Source organism: Mesoplodon mirus (assembly GCF_964341445.2).
Source record: "Mesoplodon mirus genome assembly, chromosome: 11".
Taxonomy (NCBI): domain Eukaryota; kingdom Metazoa; phylum Chordata; class Mammalia; order Artiodactyla; family Ziphiidae; genus Mesoplodon; species Mesoplodon mirus.
Genome location: NC_138987.1, coordinates 19,148,715 through 19,159,254, shown reverse-complemented (window position 1 = coordinate 19,159,254; position 10,540 = coordinate 19,148,715).

Genomic DNA, 10,540 nt, shown 5'->3' with positions numbered 1-10,540 from the left:
GGAAAAAGGATTCTAAAGCTTCATCTAGGTCGAGCAGGAAAGAGTATCTTGATTAGTGAGGTTGGCCTTGAACGAGGCAACATGCATTTGCCATGCGTGCTGTGATAAATGACCCACCATTTGGAAATGTTTAAGTGGAAGAGTTTTAAAAAATGTAATCAGTATTTTAAGGCGATTAATTTGGCTCAGAACAGAGTGGATCAGAGGAGGACAGTCTGTTTTCAGAGACATGAGTTAATAGGCTCTTGTAGTCTGGACAAGAAATGACAAAATGGGAAAACACAATTTCCCAAAGGGGGCAAAAAAAATGACAAACTGGTGGAGCACCATTCTCTGGGAGGAACACGGGGTGGAGCCAGGGTCGTTGGGAATTAGCTGAATGTGGGCAGAAGGTCATAGTCATAGAAGCAGGGATTCCTTATCCCTCCTGAGGAGGGACCAAGTCAGAACATCCACTGCCCCCACTTCCAAACTCAAAGAGGCATCCACATTAAAGGCGGCAGAAAACTATGCCCAATACCATTTGCCAATGGAGAGAATTTGCCTGTATCCCTTCCTACCAAGCAGTCAGCAGATGGAAGGTGATCAACTTGGACCTCTGGATGGGGCTGACAAAGCCAAAGAACGATGAGAATCTGTATTCAGATGGCGATAAGTGTGAAATAGAAAAAAGGCATGGCTAAAAAATATTTTAAGAAGTGATTAAAATATAATAAAATGAACAGGATTTTGTGAGTGACCAGAAAAGACATAGAAAAAGTAGAATTAACACTTTACTTTCAGATCTGAGAGAATGGAGGAAGCTTTAAGAGATACAGAAAGGAAGCAGGATTGGAGTATGGCAGTTTCTGCTAAATTTTCCTGAATATCCGTCTTCTCCTATAAAACTAGAGCCACACATTTTTAGATGGGTGCATTACAGCTTATGTAAAAACAACGTTTTCAAGTTTCCTTTGCAGCTGGATGCTCAGGTCTGTAAATTCTTGCCAATGGGCTGTTAAGTGGAAACGACAATGTGCAAGTTCAGGTTTGTACTCAGAGAGAAGGTATGTACCTTCCTCCTCCCTTTTTTCTCCTTCTGCTACATAGATGGCATCTGAGGTGATGTGATGAGCCATTTTGAACCATGTGGGCAAGGACTACTCTATAGAGATGCAACTCGATAGCAAGATTGAAGGATTCTGATCCTTGGCACTGCTATAAGGATAGGACTACTTACACCTGGGCCATTACTGGGGGTGGAGGAGAGTGTCTATCTTTTCTAATTCACTGTTATTTGGGGTCTTTGTTATAACACCTGCCCCTATTATATACTAACTTCTACAAGGAATGTATTAAAAATTGCATGTCCCATAATCAGGCATTTTGCAGTGAGATGATTGAACTGCTTTGGGTAATCCTCTTGATGATCAGAAAAATAGAGGTGATGTCAGAAAACTAGACAACCCAAGGCAGGAAACAATTTATTAAAAGAGGAGAAGCAGGTGGGTCTTGACAATGAGAGCCTGGTGAGCCTGGAGGTGATCCAGCACCTTCCTGTTTTATACAGGAAGATCCTTGAGTATTAGAACAGGGGAAGAAGACCAGCGGGAGCCCAGGTAAGCTCACAAAGAACAGACAGCAATTCCTGGGCTTCCCTCATGGCTCAGTGGTTAAGAATCCGCCTGCCAACGCAGGGGACACGGGTTTGAGCCCTAGTCCGGGAAGATCCCACATGCCGCGGAGCAACTAAGCCCGTGTGCCACAGCTACTGGGCCTGCGCTCTAGATCCTGCGAGCCACAAATATGAAGCCTGCTGGCCTAGAGCCTGTGCTCTGCAACAAGAGAAGCCACCGCAATGAGAAGCCTGCTCACCGCAACTAGAGAAAGTACGCTCGCAGCAACGAAGACCCAACACGGCCTAAGTAAATAAATAAATAGTGATAAATAAATAAATAGATAGATAGCAATTCCTATTTTGATTGTGACTGTAGACAGGTAAACCGAGGTACTTTTGTTCACATAACTGATCTGAACGTCTGCAAGGCATTTAACAAAGTTTTTCTGAATTTGTTTTTGGAGAGATTGGAAGGATCTGTAGTCCATGACAGCCCAGCTGGAGGGATACAAATGTAGCCAAGTGGATCAGCACATGGCAAGAAATTACTGATAAGACAAAATTGTCCAACAGGCCCAGTACTTACCCACCATTAATGGAAGTACAGAGTGCATGACAAAGAGAGGACTGTACTCATCCTTTGCACACCTGCAATTTTGATGTTCCATTCATGGTGCCTTGAACAGAGACCCTGACAGATTGCAACCCAACCAGAGGAGGGCAACAAGGCTAAACTGGAAACTAAAGAACCATAAAGAATGGGAGGGGTTCAACTGGAAGAACTGAAGGCTTGGGGGCGGGGAGGGGGTTGTCATAGAGCAACTGTCCCCAAATATCTTAAGAATTATCCCTGGGCTTCCCTGGTGGTGCAGTGGTTGAGAGTCCGCCTGCTGATGCAGGGGACACGGGTTCATGCCCCGATCCCGGAAGATCCCACATGCCGTGGAGCGGCTGGGCCCGCGAGCCATGGCCGCGGAGCCTGTGTGTCCGGAGCCTGTGCTCCGCAACGGGAGAGGCCACAGCAGTGAGAGGCCCGCGTACAGCAAAAAAAAAAAAAAAAAAAGAATTATCCCTGTAAAATGTTTTATGTGGTTCCACTGGCTAAATGTTTTTTCCGAGGTCATAGCATGATCCACGGACAAACTGACTAGAACTCAAGATTTCCTCAGGGCTTCCCTGGTGGTGCAGTGGTTAAGAGTCCGCCTGCCAATGCAGGGGACACGGGTTCGAGCCCTGGTCTGGGAGGATCCCACATGCCGCGGAGCGAGTGGGCCCGTGAGCCACAACTACTGAGCCTGCACATCTGGAGCCTGTGCTCTGCAACAAGAGAGGCCGCGATAGTGAGAGGCCCGCGCACCGTGATGAAGAGTGGCCCCCGCCTGCCACAACTAGAGAAAGCCCTCGCACAGAAACAAAGACCCAACACAGCAAAAATAGATAAATAAATTAATAAATCTTAAAAAAAAAAAAAGATTTCCTCAGTGCTGGTCCCTGCAACATAGATTCCTCCTGCCAACAGACCACTGGAGCACGGTGCCTTTTTTGGGCTTTTGGGTCATTTACACCTCAGTGGGAATACACTGATTAGACTGTTCAGAAAGACAAGAGTATTAGAAAAAGAGGCTTAATGTTAGAGACTCATGTTCCCTACCTCTCCACTTCCTCAAAGATTCCGCTTTTCTCCCCATCCACAATGATACCCCAATTTCTCTCACTCCATTATCTCAGCTGCTTATTAAGAAGAAATGAAACTAAGCTAATTAAGAGCTGGTTTGGTAGTGGATCTGGATTTATAGTCTTTCTCTCTTGCCAGCTTGGTGATTTGGGTCAAGATATTTAATGTCTCTGAGATCCAGTTTCTTCAAATAAGGGGATTAAAAATTTCCTTTCGGGATCTAAAATTCTGTGATATCAACTTTAAGTGAATTCACGTTTTTCAAGGGGGGTACTTTTGTGTCCCAGTATTTCCCTATGGGACCCTCCAGTCACCCAGAGGTCACATGCTACCCATGAACTCTCCTGCCCTTGCTTTTCTCCTCATTATCTGGGTCATTGTCTCCTTCCCTCTCCACCTGTCTAAATACCACCTGTCCTCCAAGTTCAATGTAGAGTTCTTCCCCTTTGAAGTCCAGTAGCACTTGGTGCCTAGTACCCCGTAGCACTCCCAGAACAGTGGGAAAGGCCCAGCTCCATTTACCATATTGCCATTCATTACGCAAATAGTTTCGGAGCACGGACTTGGTACCAACCAGTGTGCTGAATGCTTTGCACGAATCATCTCATTTGACCCTCACAATAATCCTATGAAGTAGTTACTATTATTGTTCCTTCTTTACAGATGAGGAAATAGAAGCCCAGAGAGTTTAAATAACTTGCCCAAGGTCACTAGCTATGAGTAGTGAAGCCAAATCTAGGCTGTCTGATGCTAGAACCCGAGCTCTTAGCCTGGACATCAGCAGCTGCTCTCAGTAGGTACAAACTTCTCCCTCTTGGAGCACAGATCCCAGAAGGAGAGATTCCTGCTCATCTGAATACAGACAGATACCATAAGGGAAAGCACAATGTGCCATGAGCACACAGCAGGGCCGGGGAAGTCTCCCGAGAATAAGTGATAGCTATGGGGTGTTTCCCAAGATAAGCTGAGAAGAGCAGAAGAAGCAGTGTGTTCTCCAGACAGAAGACACAGCGGAAGCCCAGAAGCAAGTGATAGAGGGGCGAGCATAGCTGATTTGTGTGAGCAAGTGGTTTGATATGACCGCAGGACGGAGCACAGGCCAAGGAGGCTGAGGAGGTAGACTAGGGCCATAGCATGAAGGGCCTCGTGTGCTCATATAAAAATGTGGGGTTTTGGCAGGAGAGTAGTGGGAGCCAGTGAAGGATTTTAAGCAGGAAGTGATCTGCTCACGTTCGTGCATTTGAATGAGCACTGTTTGCTATGTAGAAAGTAGATGTAGCAGCTCCTTCCTAGCAGAACCCCAAGCTTGTTCAAAAATCTCCCTCCTCTGGGTGGCCATGTGCCTAGGGGATTCCCTTAGGGGTCTTCTAGAAAGGTTTTCTCATGCCTAAGTGAATCACAAGAGATGGCCTTTTCTATCTCTGGACATTGTAGGGACTGGATATGACACCAGAAATGGCTATGGTTATCAACCCACTAGCCTGAGGATAAAGCTACCACAGGGGGGAGTTTGAGGCTAAGAGATGCAGTGGGAAGAGGTGCCAGAGCATTTTAATTTGCCAGGCTTGGGGTTCTCTTTTCCTGCTGCTGCTGCTGCAGGGAAGCCTAGAGGGAAGGTTTGCTATCACCACACAAAAGGTTGCTATTGTCTGTTAGCTGGAGATGTCCCTCTAGCTTTTCCGGATCCACTCCCCATCTTTCACCTCCCTTTTGCTGGATGTATACAGCTGACCTCTAAGAACTGCATCAATAGGCCTACCTTCCCTGCAGTTTCCGGTTGGGTTGGGCCAATGGGAGCACCAGCAAGAGACGGGAGGGAGAAAGACAGTGAAGCAAGAGTACTGATTCCTTTAGCTCCTCCAGCTGGCGGTCTTGCTGAGGGCTGCCTCCTTTTGCAGTTTTCAGCTCCCATAAGGCAAGCCTCTCTCCACAGGCCTCTCAGTCTCTGGATTCCAGTAAGTGCCCCCTCCCTCTCCTTGCTCCTTCATGCCTAAGATGGGGAAGAGTGCCTTACAAAGCCCTGAGCAACTACACCCTCCCTTGTGGTTTCTCTATACCCTGCCCATACCTTTGAAAATAGCTTCTTTATCAAACTCTACTCAAAGGATCCCAATATGAGTGCTTCGTCTCTTTCTTGCTGGAATCCTGACTGTGTACATTCCTCATTGTTAATCTGGGGGCATTTGAGAAGCAGATACCGAGATAAGACTGTATGCGTAAGAAATATGATGAAAATCTGACTCTGAGTGAAGGGGAGTGAGAAGGAGGGCTGGATGGAAGCATTCTGAACTGCCATGCTGTCTAGAGAAGGTTTGCCTAGGCAGCTACGGAGTTCTCAAGCCAAAACTGGCCATCAGAGCACCAGAGGAGACCCGTGTCTCCCAGCCAGCTCAAGAGCCTTGGAAGCCATCCTGTCTTTTTTCATTGACCTTTCCCATCTAATCTAACATATACTGTTATTAAAGTTTAGCACTCAAAAAGTCAGTCCCATTGCTCTCATTTCTGAATTTTGGGGCCCTTAAATACCAACAAGTCAAATACTATCAATAAAGCTTCTTTCTCTTTTCAGGGCCCTGAGCTAGAAAGAGGAGACTCACAGTATATTCCTAGGTCCACCTGGTTTTCATTGCTGGCAGAAGACACCCTCCAACTGTTTCTTTTCCCTGCTAATGGAGCCTCAGTGGCTCCTTTTCCCAGGGGTGTGGCTGGGAAGACCTGTCTGTAAACCCTAGCCCTCTCTGATTCCTTACCTTTTTGAAAGGGAAATGTAGTTGACCACATCTAACAATACAACCAAGTAATTCTTCAGGCAAATGTCTGCCTCCTAGGAGCCTGCTGAGCCCTCCTGGCAAGGAGAAATCCCTTCTCCTGATTTGGAAAATGGCCCCAGTCATGATGGCAACCTCTCCTGAGGCATATATGGATGGTAGAAACACATATTTTTTGCTTTTTGCCCTCAGGTCAGATTATCCTCCTCAGCCTTAGCCCACATTGCTCTTGTCATATTCATGACCTCCTTCACCAGACTCTGTTAGTATTGAGCATCTAATTCTCTCATTCCACTTGGTGAGAAGGCAGCAGAAAGGGCCTTGCCCCTATGTCCCATCATGATCTTTGTACGGCTGTTACAAGTCCACATATGCCAGCTAGAGGGGCATTTCCCAGGTCCATTTCTCTGTTTCCTCAGACTAAGAGCCAGAAGAGAAAGCCACAAGACACATTTGTTTTCAGTCAAATGTGAATAGAGCAAAGATAAAGTTCTGAGAGTCAGGAAACCCAATTTTTAGGCTGGTTTTGTCCTGGACTAACTCAGCAGCCTTGAACAAAACACTTAATCCTTCTGGAATGCAGTTGTCTCCTCCATTTAAAATGGCAATGGTGACACTTGGCCTCACTCACCTCCAAGAGCTCTTCAGGGGTAAAATATGATCATGGCTGTGAAAGTGCTGTAGGAGATATGAAAAATATAAAGAGCTCTGCTTTCAGTCACAACCAAAAAAGATGAGGAGAAGTGTTAAAACTCTCATGACTTCCAGGGATAGAATCCCATCTCTAAATAACCTGGTCAAGCAACAGGACTTTATTACAGGTACAGTCTCATAACTGAGGCAAGGTTAGATAGAAGTGCAGCTGGACCTCGGGGACAACTGGATTGGGGACTTAGAATCTGCCGGTAGAGTTTTGTCTCCAACTCTCATCTGCCACTCTACACTTCATTCTCTTATAAGGATTCCTTTGAAAAGGTGTTCAACATGGCCACTTTCAGGTGCCAGGACTCACATCTCACATCTTTACTTCCAAATTAGAGCCAGTGGTCTTCTCTTAATTCCAGCTTGAAAAGTTCTGGGGAACAACTTTGGCTGGTCTGGTTTGGCTTAGATAGCCACTCCCAGACCAACTATCATGACCAGAAAGACAAATTACCACGACTGGCCAACTTGAATTTGGGCCCATATTCAGGGTGCCAGCTCTGTACCAGTGGTATCTAATGATAAAAGTCAAGGCCAATAATCCAGACACGGCCACAGAGGACAACTCTGTGATTTAGGGTCCTTCCTAGAACAAGGGGTATCATTGGAAGTCAGGCAATCAATCTAATTGCAGGGAGTGAAGGGGAGCTGATACAAATGTCTCCATGTTTTTGGTCTTTTACTGGAGTTGCACTTGTCCAAAAAACACACAGACTGAATGCTGTCTCTGCTCAGCACCACACTTGGCCATGCCACGCTCAGAGGGCTTAAGAACTCTGGGGACCTTGTCTGGTTCTGTTAGATCAACGAAGGCTCAACAGCTGAATACTCACATGAGGGGAACAGAGAGAGAGGGTACAAAAACCTGCCAGTATTTCTCTAAGGATTTTGACTTCATGATGATATAGATGTTGTCATCCTTTCTCCTCCCCCTCCTAAGCATCTCGAGTCATAGTTCAAACCACCAGCTTTGTAGTAACTCATTTCCATGACAACAAATTACTGAGCCTCCCTTTTCCCCTTCCTGCATCACTTACACAGGATATAGAAGGGGCAGCAAATGTCAGTATATTTTCACACCAAGAAGAGGGACTTGTGTGAACAAGAAAAATGTGCCATTAACGATTACCAAACACTAGAAAAAGACAAATATATACATGAAGAAGTTGATCTTTTTACCCCAGAGATACAAAGTACATTTGATTCTTCCAAAAAACAGTAAAGCAAATGCAATTCACTTCAAAATACAACTAATTATAGGCCAAGTCCTTTGGAATTACAATGATTTTTCTTTAATCACAGAGTATCTTTTTTTTTTTTTTTTTTTTTTGCGATACGCGGGCCTGTCACTGTTGTGGCCTCTCCCGTTGCAGAGCACAGGCTCTGGATGCGCAGGCTCAGCGGCCATGGCTCACGGGCCCAGCCGCTCCGTGGCACATGGGATCCTCCCGGACCGGGGCACGAATCCATGTCCCCTACATCGGCAGGCGGACTCTCAACCACTGCGCCACCAGGGAAGCCCCACAGAGTATCTTTTATAAAGACTTTGTGTTTCAGGTAAAGAGGCTGCACAGGAGAATTTCCCAGAAGACCTCAGTCAACCCAATGTTAGGTGGAGAATTTCCATTTTAAATAAAGTAGAAAGCCTGACTTCTTTTTTAATAAGGAGAACTCCTAGAAACACCAACATAGTCTGAATGAGCAACCTTAGCAAAAGGAGTTACACTTGATGAGCCACAAATCCTACAGGAAAAAAGAGTAAAAAAGAGGAGAGGGTTTTCTTGATTTTTTTTTGGGGGGGGTTGTAATATAATTACTCTTTTTGCTTTCCTGATATGATAGTGTGGACCTCCATTTGGCCACTTGCTTAAGTCACAAAGTGCTACAGTGGAAGTGAAATCTCTTCACTGAGTTCTGGGTTTATATAAAACACTTGATCACTAAAAGAAAAAGGTTACACATAAAATCAAGTTCATCCTAAAATGATAAAAATCAACTGAATTGTGAACTTTGTAATGCTCAAGACTACTCACCATCCTAGTGGGTTGAATACTGCCCCCCTCCAAAAAAAAAAAGGTACGTCCATGTCCTAATTCCCCAAACCTATGATGTGACCATATTTGGAAAAAGGATTTTGAAGATATGATTAATTTAAGGATATTGGATGAGGAGATTGTCCTGGATTATCCTGTGGGCCCTATGACCTATCCAATGACATGTGTCTTTAAAAGAGACACAGAAGAAAGAAGAGGAGGAGGCAATATGACCATGGAGGCAGAGGCTGAGTGGTGTGGCCACACATCAAGGAACGCTTACCTTCTTTGATGAAAGAAAAAGAAAAATTCCCGTTATCAGTTAACGGGAAATAAGGGAGCAATTTACTTAGCAAACTAATGAGTTCTCCCTGCTTGAAAGGATTCAAGCAGAAGAGGGGATTATGGCTGCCGTAGAATAAATTCTCACCTTTGTGAGGCAAGTTGAACTAACCAAACTTTAGATACCCTCCCAACTTTAAGATTCTATCATTCTATAATTCAACACGGCCTAGGGATGCTTGCTTAGTGTCATCCTATCCAACTTCTCCCATTTCTTGGGGTAACCAGCCCAAATATGACATCAGCTGAGAAGGTCACTGAGGGAAGGGGAAACAGAACAGGAGAATTTATGAGAAATATACCAGAGCACCAAGCCAAAATTTGATTACTACATCAATGTGACAGTCCTGAGATAGTAATTATCCAACAAGTAGGAAGTTAAAATAATCATCAGATAAAGATAAGCCATGAAACTGACCAAAGAACAAGGTAACATGAAACTTACAGAGACACTGAGAAAAAAAATGCTTGAAATAGGCCATAGCATTTTAGCCAATGAATGGGAGGGGCAGCCAGGAGTCTCAGAATGGTACAGTCAAGGAATGACTAAAGCAAGAGCCAGAACACTGGCAGCTGCTATGGTCAGATATCTCTGAATACTGCAAAGGGTACAGAAATGATCATGGCAAGAGTTCATGAATGCAGCAATTCAAGCTGAGACTAGATCAACCCAAATCTGGAGGGGGAGAGTGAGCAAACTCAACTCCCTCCAGAAAATAGGAAGATGCTGACTGCCAGGGTATCGCTAGCAAAACCCTAAAGACTAAACCATAGAAACGGAGGCAACAGCCTATCGATCATCAGCAGAGGCCACTGACTAGAACGGGGGTGGGGGTGGGGGAATCATAACCCAATTCCACTGTTCAAATTCCTGGGAGAGGGAACGTCTACTATGTCATCCACAAAAAAGATCCAAAGAAAGTAACTACTGTGGATACTTTACAAGTGGAACTCCTCAAATGGAAATAGAACGAGCTAAAAGGGCTGAGGTATGTAAAAAATGCAACTTGGCGTGGGTATGCCTTCCCTTGGCTCCCCTGGAGGGTGCTTTCACCACTGTTTAGAACCCAAATTCCCTTTCAGATAAGATGTTGTATAGTCAGTCTCCAATTGTGATCATAGTATGATTACACAGAAAGAGCTAGAATGTTTAAGGTTTATGAAAACTTTGGAGTTGGCTTAATATTGAACAAGACTCAGGAGGTTCTAAATAATGTCCTTGCAGGTGAGACATCTGGAGCCTCATGATCCATCTGGGGTTTTTCCAATGCTACGAACTGATGTTGTATGGGACAAGAGGCTGAGAAACCTTAAGACAATAAGATCACCAGGTGAGACCTGCCCAACATTAACAGACATCTCCAAATTGGGGCAGAGGTCATGTTTTCAGCTGTGCTGAGACCATCACCACTCACAATGGCCT